The sequence below is a fragment of the Argopecten irradians genome, chromosome 8, assembly GCF_041381155.1.
Source record: "Argopecten irradians isolate NY chromosome 8, Ai_NY, whole genome shotgun sequence".
Lineage (NCBI taxonomy): Eukaryota > Metazoa > Mollusca > Bivalvia > Pectinida > Pectinidae > Argopecten > Argopecten irradians.
The window spans coordinates 765,569-789,232 of NC_091141.1; the positions used below are offsets into that span (position 1 = coordinate 765,569).

The window sequence follows — 23,664 nt, forward strand, 5'->3', positions numbered from 1 at the left end:
TATTTATACAGAGGAATTTATGAATCTAAAGACATGTAATGCAGGTATACAAAGTCAAATATCATAGAGGTTTACTTAAGTTATAAGAGGAAACCAGTCAGTTATGTGTATTCACTGTCATCTTGCTTAAGTTATAGACTCAGTCACATCTTTCAGACTCATCAATCAGATATATATATATCATGTTATCTGGTATTCTGAACATTGTAAGATCAATCTTTACATGCTTCTTAGAGGTCCTATGATCAGTTTCATATATATATATTTCGTTTTTAAACCTTTCTGAAAAGACTCTGAAAAGTCATGGTAATTTATCCTTAAACACATAATAGATAGATAATAGAATAGAACAAAATTATTTATATTTGTCGCTTTTTGGAAAAAAGGATAGACAATACGAGTTAGAGAGTACATATTCAGACTTCAGTTTTTACTTCATTATCAGCACATGTATTTTTTCATTCATGTACATACAATTGAATTATTGTAGATATTTTATGACACACATCAATTGTAAATAGATCACAGTGTATCTGAGTCACAGAAGTACAAGTGTGAGAGAGTTTGAGAATTACTGTATACCATTTTACTAATGTTAATGTAACACATACTTCAGCCGGTGTTGTTAAAGTATAGTCTTCTATTTCTCAACATTATGTAATACAGATTTAAAACAGCAAGAATCGCCAACCTGGAGAAAAAGACTTGACCTCTTTTTAATTCAGGGAACGGGTTATCTACCCTGATATCTGCTTCAGCTGCAGGAAATGGGTTATTTACCCTGATATCTGCTGGAGCTGCAGGGAACGGGTTATCTACCCTGATATCTGCTTCAGCTGCAGGGAACAGGTTATCTACCCGATATCTGCTTCAACTGCAGGGAACAGGTTATCTACCCTGATATCTGCTTCAACTGCATGGAATAATAGAATCTTATGTGGGTCTGTCAAGAGGACAGGGATAGATTTTGGCATGTCAACCAGAGGTCTAAATCTTTCACGAGGATTGAGATATCCCTGTCCACTTGACAGACCCATGTTTGATTGTTTTTCTCCCTAACTTTTTTGAATTTCCTGTTGCTTTCCAGTTTTTTCATTGCGTCATGATCACAGGAACATTGTTATGTTTAAAAATTAATGATGTCATCAACAATGCATGCATGTTTTGATGACATCACATTAATGGCTAGCGCTTGTGAGCTGTCTTACAGCCCCCTGTGTAAGATAGTTATCTTTTCCCTAGCAACCATGGGATATCCCTGTGAAGTTTGGGAGAATGGCTTATCTACCCTGCTGGAGGTATATGTAAATGGTTATCTCGATGAGTTTTCAAATGAGATGAGAAATTGTTGTAAAAATAATTTTGATAATGATATTATTGAATCAGTTACGGTGTGTTGAGAAATTTGAGACTGTACATAAGGTGGCTAGTCAGTGAGATGTTGTTATATCTTACCTACTTTTTAAATCTACTAAAATGACAACACAATAATTAACGATGTATGATACTATAGTATGTACTGTGGTGATCCGTGATTAGTATACAAAAGAGCATGGCTGCATCATTGCTGACATGTTGGTAGACTTAAAAGTTGGCGCTGTAAATCAGTCTATGCTAAAATTACCAAGCTATTTATATATAATTAACTAATTCCACTGTTTATTTCATGTTGAGTTATATTTGTGTAGATATCCGGCAATAAAATTACACCAAACATTAAATCAAATAAAATGGTTCCAGGACTATGCTCAGGAACCATAAAGTAGATATATATATATATTTACTTGTAATTACATTATCCTTTTGTAAAATAAGTAGAGAAGCTTTGCAATAGAATATCTTATAGTGATTTATCCGATTATATATATTTATTGAGATTCCATATACACATTTAGTACAATTTATGTCCCATTTAAATCTTTTTATATTGTTATAACCATGCGTTTGATGGAAGGTGCTGAAAAATATGTTGCATGTTTTTCTTTCCATGTACAGTTTCCACATTTTTGCAAGACTGTTTATGTGTTGACTGTAAAAAGGAGACAAACAATCTTGTGTCAAATGCTGCATCTGCAAAGCTATGTCCATACAATGACTTAATTTTTGAGGTCCTAATTAAGCTCAAACTGTGAATATCGTCTTGAAACAAAAGTGCTAATTACATGAACTGTTTTCAAGGTACAAAGATCATTCTCTGAATGAACTGTAACATCTCTCTTTATACACGAGACTTTCTCCATTCTGGAAGTATCTAAAGTAGTATGACCTTGACAGTGGTGTGGTGATGGTATGGAAAATGTGGAGCCAACAAGGTTGTATACTAAGAACTAACTGTTTAAGGCCTCTTTACCGTAACCAGGTCCTTGTTTATTGAAACAAAAAGCGATGACTTTTATTTTCTCCTTATGTTATTTATGTCAAAAGTTTTGACTCAACCCCATTTTTGACTCAAGATATCTTCTTCTGAAGTTTTACATTACAGTCGAAGGAACTGTAAATCAGGACTACAACATATGGAGGTCTGTATATAGCCAAAGGGGACAGGATACTCAGTGTTTAAACCAAGCTGTAAAAGCTAATAAAAGCTAATATTGTTTGGATAATAGACTCAGATTGTGGGCTATTCCAAATCGCCTTTCGTTCCGTGTTCCTCACGTTCATTACCGTCCGTCCCGTCCTTCCTTCGTCCGTTCCGTGACCAGTCCGTTTAACAATTCTTGTTACCGCTATTTCTCCGAAAGTACAGAAGTGGCAGCTTTCTCAACTTTCACATTGTAGGTTCCTCTCCTCTAGGGCCACTAGTTGTGCATTATTTTTGCATTTTGGGACCAATCGGTTCAAACAAGATGTGCACGACAGACGGCAATATTGTTTGGATATTAATTGCCAATTTTGGGACCAATCGGTCACAAGAACAAGAAGGGTCCTGACATGGGCGGTCCATATCTTGGGATTTTGATAGTTAAAGTTTGTTACCACGCTATTTCTCAGAAAGGCTTTTTTCAAATTTCACAATGTAGGTTCCCCTAGGGCCCTAGTTGTGCATATTGCATTTTGGGACCAATCGGTCAACAAGATGGCCAGACTGGCGGCTTCACCCATCTTGGATTTTGATAGTTAAAGTTTGTTACCCGCTATTTCTCAGAAAGTACTTAAGGGATCTGTCTCAAATTTCACATGTAGGTTCCCCTATGGCCCTAGTTGTGCATATTGCAATTTTGGGGACCAATCGCGGTCAAACAAGATGGCCGACTGGCGTGCCATCTTGGATTTTGATAGTTAAAGTTTGTTACCGCTATTTCTCAGAAAGTTTTGAAAGCGGATCTTTCTCAAATTTCATATGTTGGTTCTCCTAGGGCCCCTAGTTGTGCCATATTGCATTCTTGGGGACCAATCTGGTCACAAGATGGCCGAATGGGCGGCCATCTTGGATTTTTTGATAGTTAAAGTTTGTTACCGCTATTTCTCAGAAAGTTTTTGAAGGGATCTTTCTCAAATTTCATATGTTGGTTCTCCATAGTAGGGGCCCTAGTTGTGGCATATTGCATTTTGGGACCAAATCGAGTCAACAAAATGGTAGACTGGCGGCCATCTTGGATTTTGATAGTTTAAAGTTTGTTACCGCCTATTTTCTCAGAAAGTTTTGAAGGGATTCTTTCTCAAATTTCATATGTTGGTTCTCCTAGGGCCCTAGTTGTGCATAATTGCATTTTGGGACAGATCGGGTCAACAAGATGGCCGACTGGCGGCCATCTTGGATTTTGATAGTTAAAGTTGTGTTTACCGCTATTTCTCAGAAAGTAACTTAAGGGATCTTTCTCAAATATCATATGTTGGTTTCTCCTAGGGCCCTAGTTGTGCATATTGCATTTTTGGGACCAATCGGTCAACAATGATGGCCGACCGGCGGCCATCTTGGATTTTGATAGTTAAAGTTTGTTACCGCTATTTCCCAGACAAGTACTGAAGGGATCTTTCTCAAATTTCATATATAGGTTCCCCTAGGGGCCCTAGTTGTGCATATTGCATTTTGGGACCAATCAGTCAACAAGATGGCCGACCGACTGACGGCCATCTTGGATTTTTGATAGTTAAAGTTTGTCTACCGCTATTTCTCAGAAAGTACTGAAGGGATCTCTCTCAAGATTTCATATGCATGTTCCGCCTTGAACCCTAGTTTGTGCATATTGCATTTTGGGACGTGATTCGGTCAACAAGATAGCCCGACTGGCGGCCATCTTGGATTTTGATAGTTAAAGTTTGTGAAGCACTATTTTCCCAGGAAGTATAGCCAAAGGGGACAGGATACACAGTGTTTAAACAAGCTGTAAAAGCTAATACTAATAGACTGTGTGGCTAATATTGTTTGGATCACCTCGCCATTGTTATGTATTAATTTTGCCTAATAGAAATCTTTGTTTGTGTTTGTCTATTAAGAAATAATGCTTTGTCATTTTCAATCAAATTTATTTATAATGGAATGTATCTTTGAAGAAATGTTGATAACCCTGGAAGGTTAAAGGTTAAAAGGTTACTTCTAATAACCCTGGAAGGTTAAGGGTCAATAATCATTCATGATTTTGTCTGAATATGATGAAATATTTAGCTAGATTCATTGAACGGCTCAGAGAGTACCCTGATATTAGGATATACAAGTAAGATTACTTTTTTTATTTGAGAAGATTCTAAGTCTGGATTGATGCCAGCTTGTTCTCTTAAGTTTATAATCATGTGGAATCAAAGTGCAGACATCTTTGTGTAGTGTAATTTTATTTGTGGCTAAATTTGAAATAGCACTAAATAAGGGTTGTATAATCTTTTAAACAAGAGTACCAAATCATATAAAACAGAAGAAAATTATTCATATAAATTATAAAGACAAAAGCACCAAATCATAGAAAGCTGAAGAAAATTATTCTTTAATATGATCAAAATTTCTGATTTAAGCATGTATTATGTACACTTTTTAAATACCCTGTCATACAACCAAGTACATGTAGTGCATTGTTAATTCTCAAATGCAAGATGGAAATATTTTTGTCATACAACCAAGTACATAGTGCATTGTTAATTCTCAAATGCAAGATGGAAATATGTTTGTCATACAACCAAGTACATGTAGTGCATTGTTAATTCTCAAATGCAAGATGGAAATATGTTTTGTCTTAAATTTTGTTATTTCTGTGTACATTGTACTATGTAGAAGTCTTCTACAGGGAAAACAAAACCAGCTATTGCACTTGTACTGCATTTTCTCATAAAAACCCTTATACATTGTATAAATCAGTATTAAATTCATGGAAGGGTAGATTTTTGTTTTCACTCCATGATTTTATTACATAAATTAATCATTTACATACACTTACTGCTTGTAGAAAAAATAGGACTTATAATGCATTTGTGTATGATTAGGGGGGAGAAACATATTCATACTAGTTTGTGATATTTCCAATACCATTTTAGGAAATACATCAAATACAATGCATGTCTTGTACAAACACATTGTAGGAAATGTGAATTTGTTAAATCCGTACAGATTTACAGTAAAAGTGATATAGACAATATTCTCAGTCTTGTTTTGTTTTTGTCAACACGAAATGTACAGTTCTTCTTTACAGTTGTCCAATAAAGTTATTCATGAGTTTTTAGCCCACCATCTTCAGATGGGCTATTCAAATCGCTTTTTTTAGTCCCGTGGTCCGTCCATGTCCGTCCGGTCGTCCGAGTAACATTCTTGTTTCCCGTTCGCTATTTTCTCCGAAAGCGGCTCCCGTCCTTCAGATGTAGGTTCCTCTCTAGTTGTGCATATTGCATTTTCCGATTGAACAAGACAGGCCTCCTCCATCTTGGATTTTGATAGTTAAAGTTTGTTACCGCTATTTCTCAGAAAGTTCTGAAAGGATCTCTCTCAGATTTTATATGTAGGTTCCCCTAGGGCCCAAGTTGTGCATATTGCATTTTGGGACGGATCGGTTAACAAGATGGCTGACAGGTAGCCATCTTGGATTTTGATAGTTAAAGTTTGTTACCGCTATTTCTCAGAAAGGACTGAAGCAATCTCTCTCAAATTTTATATGTAGGTTCCCCTAGAGCTAAAGTTGTGCATATTGCATTTTGGGACCAAACGGTCAACAAGATGGCCGACAGGTAGCCATCTTGGATTTTGATAGTTAAAGTTTGTTACCGCTATTTCTCAGAAAGTTCTGAAAGGATCTCTCTCAAATTTTATACGTAGGTTCCCCTAGGGCCCAAGTTGTGCATATTGCATTTTGGGACGGATCGGTTTACAAGATGGCCGACAGGTAGCCATCTTGGATTTTGATAGTTAAAGTTTGTTACCGCTATTTCTCAGAAAGGACTGAAGCAATCTCTCTCAAATTTTATATGTAGGTTCCCCAAGGGCTAAAGTTGTGCATAATGCATTTTGGGACCAAACGGTCAACAAGATGGCCGACAGGTAGCCATCTTTGATTTTGATAGTTAAAGTTTGTTACCGCTATTTCTCAGAAAGTACTGAAGGGATCTCTTTCAAATTTCATTTGTAGGTTCCCCTAGGGCCTTAGTTGTGCATATTGTGTTTTGGGACCAATCGGTCAACAAGATGGCCGCCAGGCCGCCATCTTGGATCTTGATAGTTAAAGTTTGTTACCGCTATTTCTCCGAAAGGGCTGAAGGTATCTTTCTCAAATTTCAGATGTAGGTTCCTCTAGGGCCCTAGTTGTGCATATTGCATTTTGGGACCGATCAGTGAACAAGATGGCCGCCAGGCCTCCATCTTGGATTTTGATAGTTAAAGTTTGTTACCGCTATTTCTCAGAAAGTACTGAAGGGATCTCTTTCAAATTTCATTTGTAGGTTCCCCTAGGGCCTTAGTTGTGCATATTGTGTTTTGGGACCAATTGGTCAACAAGATTGCCGCCAGGCCGCCATCTTGGATCTTGATAGTTAAAGTTTGTTACCGCTATTTCCCAGAAATAACTGAAGGGTCTCTCTCAAATTTCATATGAAGGTTCCCCTAGGGCCCTTGTTGTGCATATTGCCATTCTGGGACCGATTGGTCAACAAGATGGCCGCCATGCAGCCATCTTGGATTTTGATAGTTAAAGTTTGTTACCGCTATTTCTCAGAAAGTACTGAAGCGATCTCTCTCAAATATTATATGTATGTTCCCCTAGGGCCCCAAGTTGTGCATATTGCATTTTAGGACCGATCGGTGTCAACAAGATGGCCGACAGGTAGCCATTTTTGATTTTGATAGTTGAAGTTTGTTACTGCTATTTCTAAAAAAGTAATGAAGTGATCTGTTTCATATTTCATATATGTTTGTATGTTTGAAAAAGTTTTGAAAAGCAGAGAAAAGATCCCTCTTTCCATTGTTAGACGTAGATCCCTCTTGGATCTCTTGTGATAGTTAAAGTTTGTTATCGCTATTTCTCAGAAAGTAATGAAGGGATCTGTCTCAAATTTCATATGTAGGTTTCCCTTGGGCCCTAGTTGTGCATATTGTGTTTTGGGACCGATCGATCAACAAGATGGCCGCCAGGCAGCCATCTTTGATTTTGATAGTAAAAGTTTGTTACTGCTATTTCTCAGAAAGTACTGAAGGGATCTGTCTCAAATTTCATATGTAGGTTCCCCTATGGCCCTAGTTGTGCATAATGCGTTTTTGGACCGATCGATCAACAAGATGGCCACCAAGGAGCCATCTTATATTGTGCTGGTTGAAGTTTGTTACTGCTATTTCTCAGAAAGTACTGAAGCGATCTGTCTCAAATTTTGTATGTTGAATGTTTGAAAAAGTTTGAAAAGCAGAGAAAAGATCCATCTTTCCATTGTCAGACATAGATCATTCTTTGGTGGGCGCCAAGATCCCTCTGGGATCTTTTGTTACAAAAGGATTTTCGCTTTAATGCTGACTCTCTGAAGACGACCCAATAATCTGGCTAACCCAGACAATACAGTTATTTTGGTACTAGACTAAAGCATGGATTGTAACCCAGAAATCTTAACTCTAACTCACTTGGAGCAGGAGGTTGTGGGGCCCCAACAGAAAATTGGAGGAAATGAACATCAAACCTGTATTAACGACATTTCTTGGCACAACAAACTAGGTGAGTGGTACGCCTGATAATGGGAAATTGAGGTAATTTCTACTAGTCATCAAGCTCATCGTTGGCTACCCAAGTAAACCCTACGTTGCGGTCTGATACTTTGAAACGTATACTGGGTTTCTGAGGGTGCTCTGCATTGACTTTAAGCAAATTTGTCTAGAAACGTCTATGAGGGACGGAGAACAGAGTTCGTATAAAGGTTGATTCCGGGACAAGAAGGACACACCCGATAATAGGAAATTCGGTCAGAGATTTCCTAGGGATACCACGGTTTTCTCCCACATCAACTTATCGTGTCCTTAAATGAAGCAACAGAAATTAAATTTTGCACCACCCCAGAGGTGAAATGACTAGCTGCACGTAATGAAATCATTGAGAGCTCCAACCTATACTGGTTAAAGCATTCCTTCGCCAAGTGAATCCTTTCGTTCCTCTTGTTTGTAGCAATAGAGCAATAGTAAATTGGCATCTACATCTTTACATCAGTTGATAACCATTCTCTAAATGAAATGATATCGGTTGATGTTAGTATACCAAAGGAAAGGCAACCAACGATTCTAAGTACAGCAATTTTATGTTTGGTCTTGTACTCGTTTGTGCTTTGTTTCCTAAACTCTTAATATTATGTTTATATTATAAACAATGTCATGTGTTGTTTGCCATCGAAAATTTTGATTGTAGTGGAATAGATTTATTTATTTCTCCTAAAACGCACAAGCACACATCACACGAATCACATCTCATACAGAAGTAAAGAGTTTGTTCTTAGAGGACTAAGATCCTTAAAACCTTTTACAAATTAAAGACTTACAGTTAAAAGATTGTTGCTTATTATCCATGCTTTCTAAATGTTATGAAACATTTTGAACTATAAATTCGAGATTGTATATTTGGTATAATATCGAGTATATATCTGGAGAGTTCTTAGAAACGCAATTTCATAAAATTTTCTAAAACGATGTTCCGTCACAAGTCGTATGTATAGGCCTACTATAGTCTGGTGTTATGTATAGGCCTAGTTTGTATCTTGGATTCAGCGTTAATTGTTTCTTTTTGTTGGAAACATTATTTCATAGCCGCTCTCATACGATAAGATGAATTAGGCAGACGAATTATAGGCACACAATAACATATATTTATTTCACATAATGAATATATATACATCTAGATCTAGATCTAAATTTGGTCTGCTTGGCACATTTAATTGCAAAGTAATTTGAAGATTCTGTGCTGGATAAGCGTTAGCGATAACAAGAATGTCAAAAACAGGACTAGTATACTAGCCTTATATGTGCAATATGTATACACTCATTGAACGGTTATCCCTAAATTCCTCGTAGCGCTGAGCACTCGTGAATCATCTTTTCTTATTTTTGAACAGCTAGATATGGTAGTTTCAATATGGATCTAGTTTGTATTTCAGTTCGGTGTTGTTTTTTTTTGTTGTTTTTTTTTTGTATTCCTTTGATTAGACAAAACGGTAAATCTGGAAAATAGGCCTTAGAAGTGTTTGCCCCCGTGCTTACAATGTTGAATTTTAGCGCGAAAGATACTACTCGTGTTTGGCGGCAGATTCCCGTACCTTCGCACGTGACCTTTTTAACCAATGGAGAGCGATGTTAGAGTTCGTCGGGGTCATCTCTGTAGCAGACGATGTCGATTTCCACTGTTGATTTCTGATGAGTGTTACTTTCCAGCACGTGGAACAAGGTTTACAGTAAGACAGCTAATTTAGAAAACATGGTAAAATTCCAGCGTACAAAGCATACATACACAAGCTGTTTAGTTAGGAGATGTAAATTGCATTTGAAACAGCTGTTAAACACCCGATGATCATTCATCATTGTGTGATTTGTCCATTTGACGTTGTCTTTGTTTGTTATCATTTTAGGCATAGCCACGACCTTTTTGTTGTAAATGCTTTGTCAATTTTGCTGCAGTTTTAAAAACAGATACACATCATTGGCTATATTCCATATACATACTAGAACGTAACATGTTAAATGATCTTATCCGCGGCTATGATAGATCTAGGTCATTCGAAAAAAACCCGCGGTTTTTAATTTTGGAAAGGGGGCGGGGTGCCGCACAATAAAATAAAACGGAAAGTAAGCTAGAAATATATAATATAGTTGATTCGTTTAAAACATGGAAATTTCTTTAAATCCCTAATCTAGGTAAAGGTAAAATTCTTAAAAGGGGAAATGCAGATCTTGCCCCAGGTTCCCTCCTACTCCCCCGAAACCAAACCCCTCAAACAACAAATTATATAAGTAAGAGATCATTTTCGTTTTACTATTTCTACATTAACACCAACTTTTTTCACTGTGATTTAAAAAATTATGGATATTTTAATATAAAAGTTGTTTAAAATTTTTAACTTTTTGAGGTATATTTTTCAAGTCAAAACTCATTATTATTAATTACAAAATGTTTGAAATGAAATTTTGTTCTCATTAATTTCAGATTGAAGTAAGAGCAGATCATCCTGACATGAATAGCTGTAAATATGGGTATGATATTCCCATCATCAATGTGAAGTCCAATACCAAAGTGTCTGGGAGAAGGAAGCAAGTGATGCCCCAGGCCACCCAGCCAGGAATCCACATCACTGACTGTTATGATGAGGTCCAGGTGTATCAGATCAGGCTACCATACACTACAACAAACTGTAGCCGGGCACCACATGTAGTGCCACCTCCTAAAGTAGCTCCACCCCCACATATGGGGGCACCTTCACATGTTCCTGCCCATCATGTTGAAGCCATGGAAAGTCAATCAAAAAAGAGGAAAAAGGAACGAAGCCATTCTGAAAAGATCAAAGCGTCACAAGCTTTCCTTAAATAGTCCACGTTTTGATACAGATCTCAGTGATATGAGAGGTGGGCAGAATGATTAGTATAATATCTCACAAGTTCTTAATTACCCAATTAACAAAAAGTTAATCACAGATTTTATACATGTATGCTGCAGATCATTTTCATAGGGTCCTAACACTTTAAAGATGCTCCACGCTGACAAATGGTATTTTTTCACTATGAAAAACAGGAGCAGACGATTTTAGTATTTTTCTCCAGTTACAAAAGTTTACTTACTTTACACCATTCCCACCATTGAAAAGTTTGAGCTTATAATTTTACTACAAGTTAAAATATGAAAAATAATTAATTGCATCCCAAAAAAATTCTGTGACACTATATCCTATATGGAATGAAGTACTGATTGCGCATGCACCAAAAGGCGAAAATAAATTATTTTATATTATTTTTTCGTGTTAATTAGGCATATATATATACACGATTAAACACCAATTATTGTTCAAATGATTAACATCATTTATGCTCTGTCGGCGGTGGAGCATCTTTAACAAATACAATACAAAAAAAAAAAAAAAAAAAAAACAATACACAAAATACGGCCAGTCTTACTCTCTTATAAAAGCATCAGTTTTTTGAAGAACATTTGAAAACAAAATTTTTGTTACCGGTCTTCTTTCTCTCAATTCTTTAATTCACAAATAGCATAATTAGACAGAAAATTCCCTGAGACCAACCATTAGTTGTTAAACACAAGTCTGTCTCTACTCTAATACTGTAACTTGATCACATCCATAATCAACAATTGTTTTGTAGGAGTAGAAGAGGAATACATGAAGAAAGAGGAGCGCCGGAAAAGTATCCGAGATAAACTTGAGAGGGGACAAGAATACCTGTTCACCAAGGTATCAATTTACGATGACTTTATGAACACTTTAAGTTGATATACTGTATTTCTTTCATACCTACGGGTGTAATACTGGCTGGTCTAGGGCAATACACTCATGCCACCTGAGGCTGTTTTGTATGGCTACCCATGGAATAAAGCCTCGTGACGTCACGGCGTAAACAAAATTTCTATTTCCTTGGAAAAATTTTACGTTATTTTCACAATCTTGACTGGTTTTACTATAAAAGATGCAAACAACGGAATTTTTGTTGAAAATATCATACAATTCTTCATGTATAAAAAATTGACTTTCAGCCGTGGATTTCTTCAAATTTATTTCAAAATGGTGGGATATTACAGTTGTAAAATTGCAATAAAACGTCGAGGTATGAAAGAAAAATACTCTTTCATAAGTGGATATGAAGGATAGAGATATATTCTACACTAGGGATCACAAAATGTTGCAAAACCCTTGGCAAGCCTCGGGTTTTACTACATTTTGTGACACTCGGGTAGAATATCCCTATCCTTCATATCCACATATGAAAGAGTCTTATAGTCTTTTACTATCAAACATAAATTTGAGTAGTTTCAATTTCCTAACACATCTCATCAAATATGTTACCTGTTTCATTAAAAAGAAAACAAATATTTGTATATATGATTTTAAAAAAAAACAATTAAAATCTTACTTTTCTAGTTTGTAGACTAGTAAGAGGAAAGAGAGTAGAGATTTATTCAACATCTGTATCTCCCGATGAAGACTACTTTCTTCTGTCTTTTCTATTGCAGTTAGAAGTAAGAGACATACATGAGAGAGCAGAGATTTACTCTATGTCTATCTCCAGGTGAAAACTACTATCTGCTATCTTATTATTGTAGTTAGAGAAAAGAGACACACATAAGGGAACATGAATTTACTTTTTGTCTGTATCTCCAGATGAAGCCTACTTTCTTCTGTCTTTTTATTGTAGTTAGAAGAAAGAGACATACATGAGAGAGCAGAGATTTACTCAATGTTAGAAGAAAGAGACATACATGAGAGAGCAGAGATTTACTCAATGTCTGTATCTCCTGATGAAGACTACTACATTCCTCCTGAAGAACAAAATCCAGACAGCATGATTTTGACATCTAATGGCTGCAGTCACCACAGTAGATCATACCAGGTAATCCGTAGGACGAAGGACACTAAATGCAGTAATATAGGTCATCTTGGGGTCAGTGGTGGTCATTCAGGTAATCAGAAATTATGTGGTTCTACATGTTATCATTTCTAAGGTAAACTTGAGTCAGCAGGTACTACATATATATTTTAAATGACTTGGGGATCTGGAATATTACAGTATTTGTTTAGGTAACGTGGGGTCAAATGGTAATTCATGTAAACATCTGAATAATTTGGGTGTTGTGGGCAATGCAAGTAGATGTGTACTGACCCCAAAGTACCTAGATATCAACATGCATTACCATCTGCCTCCAAAGTACCAGATGTCAACATGCATTACCATCTGCCTCCAAAGTACCAGATGTCAACATGCATTACCATCTGCCTCCAAAGTACCAGATGTCAGCATGCATTACCATCTGCCTCCAAAGTACCAGATGTCAACATGCATTACCATCTGCCTCCAAAGTACTTTGATATCAACATGCATTACCATCTGCTTCCAAAGTACCAGATGTCAACATGCATTACCATCTGCCTCCAAAGTACCAGATGTCAACATGCATTACCATCTGCCTCCAAAGTACCAGATGTCAACATGCATTACCATCTGCCTCCAAAGTACCTAGATATCAACATGCATTACCATCTGCCTCCAAAGTACCTAGATATAAACATGCATTACCATCTGCCTCCAAAGTACCAGATGTCAACATGCATTACCATCTGCCTCCAAAGTACCTAGATGTCAACATGCATTACCATCTGCCTCCAAAGTACCATATGTCAACCATACCATCTGCCTCCAAAGTACCAGATGTCAACATGCATTACCATTCTGCCTCCAAAGTACCTAGATATAAACATGCATTACCATCTGCCTCCAAAGTACCAGATGTCAACATGCATTACCATCTGCCTCCAAAGTACCTAGAAATCAACATGCATTACCATCTGCCTCCAAAGTACCTAGAAATCAACATGCATTACCCTCCCACCCCAAAAGTACCCAGATGTCAACATGCATTACCCTCTGACCCCCAAAATATCAATATGTTAACATGCATTACCCTCTGACCCCACATTACCTAGATGTCAACATGCATTACCCATTTACCCTCTGAGCTCAAAGTACCTAAACATCATTATATATTACCCTCTGAGCACCAAAGTACCTAGATGTCAACATGCATTACCCTCTGACTCCCAAAGTAGCTAAGTGGCTATGTACATAACCCAATGGCCACCAAATTACCTAGATTTTTTTTGGTTTGGTTTGTTTTAGTTTTACGTCCTATTAACAGCCAGGGTCATGTAAGGATGTGCCAGGTTTGTTGGTGGAGGAAAGCCGGAGTACCCGGAGAAAAACCACCGGCCAACGGTCAGTACCTGGCAACTGCCCCACATAGGATTCGAACCCGCATCCCAGAGGTGGAGGGCTTGTGGTAATATGTCGGGACATCTTAACCACTCGGCCACCGCGGCCCCCAATTTTTACCTAGATGTCTTCATATGTAACTCTCAGACCCAAAAGTAATCTAGATATCTAAAAGTATATCCCACTGCCCCATACCATGCATCCCCAGTTCCATATATATGTAAATAAATCATTGCTCATTCTCATTCATTACTAATCAAAGTTGAGGTTTTAAGACGTTTATACTTTTACTGGACTTTTCCCATATAGTAAAGACTATCTGGATTTTACTTCCATGGCATGAGATTTGGACTTTGTTTTGTTTTAATTTATTTAACATTTTGTATTATAATAATGAACTGAAGATTTCCACTTGAGGTTAAATTTTAATAGCTAAACACGAACACTAAATAGATAATTACTATTGATCACTGATCTACATGCATAATTATGAAATATTCATAAGAAAACTGCTTCAAATGTGCACTATATACTTAGAAGGGGTAAATAAATGGCAGTATAATTTGGGCTTGAGACTACCCCCTCTTCCAATTATTATCCACTACCCCATCTCGAAAAGGAAATGCTATTTGATACCTTTTCTACAGTTACCAGGATCCTTTGGGTTTGATATATTTACAAATCAAGGGGCACTATAGTATATTACATAAGGTACTAGTTTATTATCAGTTCTGCATTTTTTCAAACAGATACCAAAAAAGCGTAAGAGAAGAAACTACATGTCTGATAGTGTGTTCCTAACCTACCACAATGAAAGTGACCCCTACGATAACAGCCACAAACTACCAATAGGTAAGTGACCCCTAATACAGCCACAAAACTACCAATAGGTAAGTGACCCCTACGATAACAGCCACAAACTACCAATAGGTAAGTGACCCCTACGATAACAGCCACAAACTACCAATAGGTAAGTGACCCCTACGATAACAGCCACAAACTACCAATAGGTAAGTGACCCCTACGATAACAGCCACAACTACCAATAGGTAAGTGACCCCTACGATAACAGCCACAAAACTACCAATAGGTAAGTGACCCCTACGATATAACAGCCACAAACTACCAATAGGTAAGTGACCCTACGATAACAGCCACAAACTACCAATAGGTAAGTGACCCTTCGATAACAGCCACAAACTACCAATAGGTAAGTGACCCCTACGATAACAGCCACAAAACTACCAATAGGTAAAATGACCCTACGATGATAAACAGCCACAAACTACCAATAGGTAAGTGACCCCTACGATAACAGCCACAAACTACCAATAGGTAAGTGACCCCTACGATAACAGCCACAAACTACCAATAGGTAAGTGACCCCTACGATAACAGCCACAAACTACCAATAGGTAAGTGACCCCTACGATAACAGCCACAAACTACCAATAAGTAAGTGACACCTACGATAACAGCCACAAACTACCAATAGGTAAGTGACCCCTACGATAACAGCCACAAACTACCAATAGGTAAGTGACACCTACGATAACAGCCACAAACTACCAATAGGTAAGTGACCCCTACGATAACAGCCACAAACTACCAATGGGTAAGTGACCCCTACGATAACAGCCACAAACTACCAATAGGTAAGTGACCTTAATGACCCCTACGATAACCCTCCAGATAACAGCCACAAACTACCAATAGGTAAGTGACCCCTACGATAACAGCCACAAAACTACCAATAGGTAAGTGACCCCTACGATAACAGCCACAAACTACCAATAGGTAAGTGACCCCTACGATAACAGCCACAAACTACCAATAAGTAAGTGACTCCTACGATAACAGCCCACAAACTACCAATAGGTAAGTGACCCTACGATAACAGCCACAACTACGTAAGTGACACCTTACGATAACAGCCACAAACTACCAATAGGTAAGTGACCCTTAATAACAGTGACTCCAATAGGTAAGTGACCTACGATAACAGCCACAAACTACCAATAGGTAAGTGGACCCCCTACGATAACAGCCACAAACTACAGTACAATAGGTAAGTGACCCCTACGATAACAGCCACAAACTACCAATAGGTAAGTGACCCCTACGATAACAGCCACAAACTACCAATAGGTAAGTGACCCCTACGATAACAGCCACAAACTACCAATAGGTAAGTGACCCCTACGATAACAGCCACAAACTACCAATAGGTAAGTGACCCCTACGATAACAGCCACCACAAACTACCAATAGGTAAGTGACCCTACGATAACAGCCACAAACTACCAATAGGTAAGTGACCCCTACGATAACAGCCACAAACTACCAATAGGTAAGTGACCCCTACGATAACAGCCACAAACTACAATAGGTAAGTGAACAGCCACAAACTACAATAGGTAAGTGACCCTACGATAAACAGCCACAAACTACCAATAGGTAAGTGACCCCTACGATAACAGCCACAAACTACCAATAGGTAAGTGACCCTACGATAACAGACTACCAATAGGTAAGTGCCTACGATAACAGCCACAAACTACCAATAGGTAAGTGACACCTACGATAAACAGCCACAAACTACCAATAGGTAAGTGACCCCTACGATAACAGCCACAAACTACCAATAGGTAAGTGATATAACAGCCACAAACTAACCAATAGGTAAGTGACCCCTACGATAACAGCCACAAACTACCAATAGGTAAGTGACCCCTACGATAACAGCCACAAACTACCAATAGGTAAGTGACCCCTACGATAACAGCCACAAACTACCAAAGTAAGTGCACCCTACGATAACAGCCACAAACTACCAATAGGTAAGTGACCCCTACGATAACAGCCACCTACAATAAGTAAGTGACCCTACGATAACAGCCACAAACTACCAAATGTAAGTGACCCCTACGATAACAGCCACAAACTACCAATAGGTAAGTGACCCCTACGATAACAGCCACAAACTACCAATAGGTAAGTGACCCCTACGATAACAGCCACAAACTACCAATAGGTAAGTGACCCCTACGATAACAGCCACAAACTACCAATAGGTAAGTGACCCCTACGATAACAGCCACAAACTACCAATAAGTAAGTGACCCCTACGATAACAGCCACAAACTACCAATAGGTAAGTGGTTTTCATCCAATCTGCCTTCCACCTCTGGATCTTGAGTTTGAAATCCATGTGGGGTAGTTGCCAATGGTTTTTCTCCGAGTACTCCAACTTTTCTTCACCTTCTCATTATAAACCTAGCACAACCTAAAACATGGCTGTTGATTGGACGTTTTACCAAACAAACCAAACCCTTTGTTGCATTTAATTTCATAATATTCGCTGAACAAACGTCCCTCCTGAAGGAGGAATATTTGTGCTGTGAAATTTGAAAGCTAATACTAAATACAGAAAATAATGATATCAACATTTTATATTTGTAGGAAGTAAACTAATTCGCCCCCCTGACAAACTAGTGGAACTTGTTGGACAGGCTATTGATGGTAGTCCTGATGGTTTACTTCAGGTGCCTCAGATCTACACTGTAGTACAGTAGGTATAATACATGTAAAGATTTTATGTCAACACTACTTCTCAGAAAATACCAAATGAAATGAACTAATTGTTTCATATTCAGACAAAAAATTAGAGATAGAAAAAAGGAAAAAAATTCTGACAGATATTGTAAAAAACTTGTATTATTGAGCAATTGCTTGGTATAATATAGCCACACGTACCTCGAGCTCGCAAACACACACACGTGCACCTATTCAATGTTGGAGCAAACATTGTAGCATACACAATACAAAATACAAAGTCATGTGCGGTTTGATTGACAGCTGGCGATCTGTCAATTTGCTAAAAAAAAAAATTTAAAAAGTTTCTTATCTATAATCATTATCAACATCTGATTGTGATGAAAAAAGCACTCAATGCCTTAATATGCAATTTCTGTAATGTTATTGGAGATTTCTAAGATTAAACTTTGAACTTTTTCAGAAATAGATATCCCTATTTCCGGTACATGGACAGAGCAGCACTCGGAAGTTGGAGGGTAAGTATGATATTGAACAAATTTGAACCTTAAAGATGCTCCACCGCCGACAGAGCATAAATGATATTAATCACTTGAACAATAATTGGTGTTTAATAGTGTATTTATATGTTTGATTAACACAAAAAATAATATGAAATTATTTATTTTGCCCTTAGTGCATGTGCAATCAGTACTTAATTCCATATAGAATATAGTGCCACGGAATTTTTTCGGGATGCAATTAATTATTTTTTGTAATTTTAACTTGAAGTAAAATAAGTAGCTCAAACTTTTCAATGATGGTAATGGTGTAAAGTAAGTAACTTTTGTAACTGAAGAAAAATACTAAATCGTCTGCTCGTGTTTTTGATAGTGAAAAAATATCATTTGTCAGCGGTGGAGCATCTTTAAATTGAATATAAGATAATAGTTTTTCACATACTGCATGCTTCTAAAAACATTATAAACCGTGACACCTCTGTAAATTGATTAAATTACATTGTATTTTCAACAAATCGATGGCTGATGGCAGCTATGGAATGGATCTAAGCAGTTATTTAGATTTTGAAATACTTATTTGGCAATCGTGTTTTTAATGTACCTTTTACTGTTTTCTTTTACTATTGATTAACAAATTTCTTTTTTCATTTGAAGAGTTCAATAAGACATGCTCTATACCAGAAATGGTTTAGGAAGATACGGTTTGGGACCCACGCTATCAACACAAAGGGATGTTACTGGGCTAACAATCACACCTATGTACCCGTCAATAGAAAAGAGGAGACAATAATCAGACGACACAAACCTCACCGCAGCAGTGGAACACCCAGTAAGAAAGGTAAACTCTCCTATACCTTATTGTTACCAATATCCATCTATTTGTGCTCAATTTCATATTCTAATCATCTTTTGTCTGTCATTTTGTGATTCTGAGGTCCATCAGGATGTGGCTATTTAGTTTGGGGAATTAGCATGGTATCGCATAAGCCACACCCTTCTGAAACCTCCCTTTTGGTCTACGCACTTGGTGAACTGTTCATTTGATTTGTTGATGATTAACAAAACACAGTTGATTTCCTCTTCAGTATTTATTTTCCATTCTTGTCATTCTAATACACATTACATATTGGGATGCTGGCCTGAACTATAAATTTTTTCTAAAATGTCCATTGGTCCTGTGCACAGGCCAGCACACCACTTGCTCTCGGGTCCACACTCTTTTTCTAACTAACTAACACACTCCATATCATTATCCCCTATGTTACAATTAATTACTAAAGATAGAAAGTTAGACTTTGATTGGCTATACAATTAATTGGTGGGCGGAGTTACCCTAAAAATCTTACATTACAGTGATATTCTAATATGCCCTTACAGTAAATGCCTATGGTCAACATTGTACAATAGAACCCAAATTAAATGGACATGTTTATTTTACTAATTACAATTAGACTGGCTGAGCCAGCTTAGGGGCTGGTCACCTGTCGACTCCCTTAACATGCCAAGACTGGTCACTGCATGGTCAACTCGAACTAATGAACACTATTCAAATCCAATTATGTAGTCTTAGCTCCAAAATCCTTAACACAAACAAACTATAATAATCTCCTATATTTTTGAAATACAATTTATACTGAAATATCTGAACAAATGTTTGAAATATAAAAAAATTACTATTTTTGTACCGTGACACATTCCTCCCTTCCCAATAAGTTTGCTCCGCAAACTTTAAAAGCTTTTAATAACAAAAATGCTTAATTTATAATAACACTTTTTTTTTTTTCTTTTTTTGACAAATTTAAGCAATACTTTTACAGAATACAATTATATATACATAAGAAAAAAAAATTAATTAACCTACAGAACTTGTTTTTAAACAAATAAAATGCATTAACTATATGAAATAATGCTAGTCTGCATGATTGATCAAGTCATAACAGACTAACAAAAACAACGCTCATGAATATAGGTGATCAGGCTATAGACACGATTGTCGTATTATAGGAGGAAAAAAAATCTTGACTTAGTAATTTAAAGAAAGAAACAAATAATAATAAGTTATATCCAAAAAAAAAAAATCTGTTACTCCCATAAAAACATTAATTTTTAGTCTATTATTACATAATAATGTAATGTAAGCAAAACTGATGTCTATTACAATGTAATATTGTAAGTAAAAGTACCTACATATTATACTCAAAATAATAAAACACTAATCTATAAGATGACTCTCACACATTCACATAACATGTTACACGAAAATACATATAAAACTGTTATGAAAAAGAAATAACATATTAACTTATGTACATACTGCAGTATTGATTAACTTGATTCACATACAAAGTTATCATAATGCTGTCTTTTGAAAACAAGGAGCTATAAACAAAACACATTATGACTATATTTCATCTTTGACTGTCTCCATTAAATTCTCAATATACAAATTATTTTCACTAAATTCATCAATATATATGTTCATTATTATAGTCACTCCATTTATCACTTGATATGTACGTTACATTATATGAATGTCCATTACTGGAAATGTTTATTGTGTTTCCCTCACTGGAATCCTCATTAGCATATCTATACACAGACTTTTCATCATTAGATATGTTGACTGGTTCATTCATTAAATATTTTCATTACTTCACTGGGTTCATGCAACATTAGGTAAATTCATCACTGTCTACTTCATATGTAAACTCATCACTGTCTACTTCATATGTAAACTCATCACTGTCTACTTCATAGGTAAACTCATCACTGTCTACTTCATATGTAAACTCATCACTGTCTACTTCATAGGTAAACTCATCACTGTCTACTTCATAGGTAAACTCATCACTGTCTACTTCATAGGTAAACTCATCACTGTCTACTTCATAGGTAAACTCATCACTGTCTACTTCATATGTAAATTCATCACTGACTACTTCATATGTAAACTCATCACTGTCTACTTCATATGTAAACTCATCACTGTCTACTTCATAGGTAAACTCATCACTGTCTACTTCATATGTAAACTCATCACTGTCTACTTCATATGTAAACTCATCACCGTCTACTTCATAGGTAAATTCATCACTGTCTACTTCATATGTAAACTCATCACTGTCTACTTCATATGTAAACTCATCACTGTCTACTTCATATGTAAACTCATCACTGTCTACTTCATATGTAAACTCAACTGTCTACTCATCACTGTCTACTTCATAGTAAACTCATCACTGTCTACTTCATATGTAAACTCATCACTGTCTACTTCATATGTAAACTCATCACTGTCTACTTCATATGTAAACTCATCACTGTCTACTTCATAGGTAAACTCATCACTCACTTCATAGTAAACTCTCACTGTCTACTTCATATGTAAACTCATCACTGTCTACTTCATATGTAAACTCATCACTGTCTACTTCATATGTAAACTCATCACTGTCTACTTCATATGTAAACTCATCACTGTCTACTTCATATGTAAACTCATCACTGTCTACTTCATATGTAAACTCATCACTGTCTACTTCATATGTAAACTCATCACTGTCTACTTCATATGTAAACTCATCACTGTCTACTTCATAGGTAAACTCATCACTGTCTACTTCATATGTAAACTCATCACTGTCTACTTCATAGGTAAACTCATCACTGTCTACTTCATATGTAAACTCATCACTGTCTACTTCATAGGTAAACTCATCACTGTCTACTTCATATGTAAACTCATCACTGTCTACTTCATAGGTAAACTCATCACTGTCTACTTCATATGTAAACTCATCACTGTCTACTTCATATGTAAACTCATCACTGTCTACTTCATAGGTAAACTCATCACTGTCTACTTCATAGGTAAACTCATCACTGTCTACTTCATATGTAAACTCATCACTGTCTACTTCATATGTAAACTCACCACTGTCTACTTCATAGGTAAACTCATCACTGTCTACTTCATAGGTAAACTCATCACTGTCTACTTCATATGTAAACTCATCACTGTCTACTTCATATGTAAACTCATCACTGTCTACTTCATATGTAAACTCATCACTGTCTACTTCATATGTAAACTCATCACTGTCTATACTTCATATGTAAACTCATCACTGTCTACTTCATATGTAAACTCATCACTGTCTACTTCATAGGTAAACTCATCACTGTCTACTTCATATGTAAACTCATCACTGTCTACTTCATATGTAAACTCATCACTGTCTACTTCATATGTAAACTCATCACTGTCTACTTCATATGTAAACTCATCACTCTACTTCATTAACTCATCACTGTTACTTCATATGTAAACTCATCACTGTCTACTTCATATGTAAACTCATCACTGTCTACTTCATAGGTAAACTCATCACTGTCTACTTCATATGTAAACTCATCACTGTCTACTTCATAGGTAAACTCATCACTGTCTACTTCATATGTAAACTCATCACTGTCTACTTCATATGTAAACTCATCACTGTCTACTTCATATGTAAACTCATCACTGTCTACTTCTTCATATGTAAATTCATCACTGTCTACTTCATATCTAAACTCATCACTGTCTACTTCATATGTAAACTCATCACTGTCTACTTCATAGGTAAACTCATCACTGTCTACTTCATAGGTAAACTCATCACTGTCTACTTCATATGTAAACTCATCACTGTCTACTTCATAGGTAAACTCATCACTGTCTACTTCATAGGTAAACTCATCACTGTCTACTTCATATGTAAACTCATCACTGTCTACTTCATATGTAAACTCATCACTGTCTACTTCATATGTAAACTCATCACTGTCTACTTCATAGGTAAACTCATCACTGTCTACTTCATATGTAAACTCATCACTGTCTACTTCATATGTAAACTCATCACTGTCTACTTCATATGTAAACTCATCACTGTCTACTTCATATGTAAACTCATCACTGTCTACTTCATAGGTAAACTCATCACTGTCTACTTCATAGGTAAACTCATCACTGTCTACTTCATAGGTAAACTCATCACTGTCTACTTCATATGTAAACTCATCACTGTCTACTTCATATGTAAACTCATCACTGTCTACTTCATATGTAAACTCATTATTGTTCATTGATATGTCCATCAATAGATAATTACATTGGTTAAAATTAAAGTTCATCACTAAATATGTTCATTCCATGATTGTCTGTATCTTCATCACTTCGTTGTATAAGTTGAATAATATTGT

General features: G+C 36.5%; 1 pseudogene; it reads left to right on the forward strand.

Annotated features, from left to right (window-relative positions):
- The first annotated feature begins 9,139 nt into the window (after window positions 1-9,139).
- Window positions 9,140-23,664, forward strand: part of LOC138329046 (uncharacterized) — a 45,619-nt pseudogene continuing 31,094 nt past the window's right edge.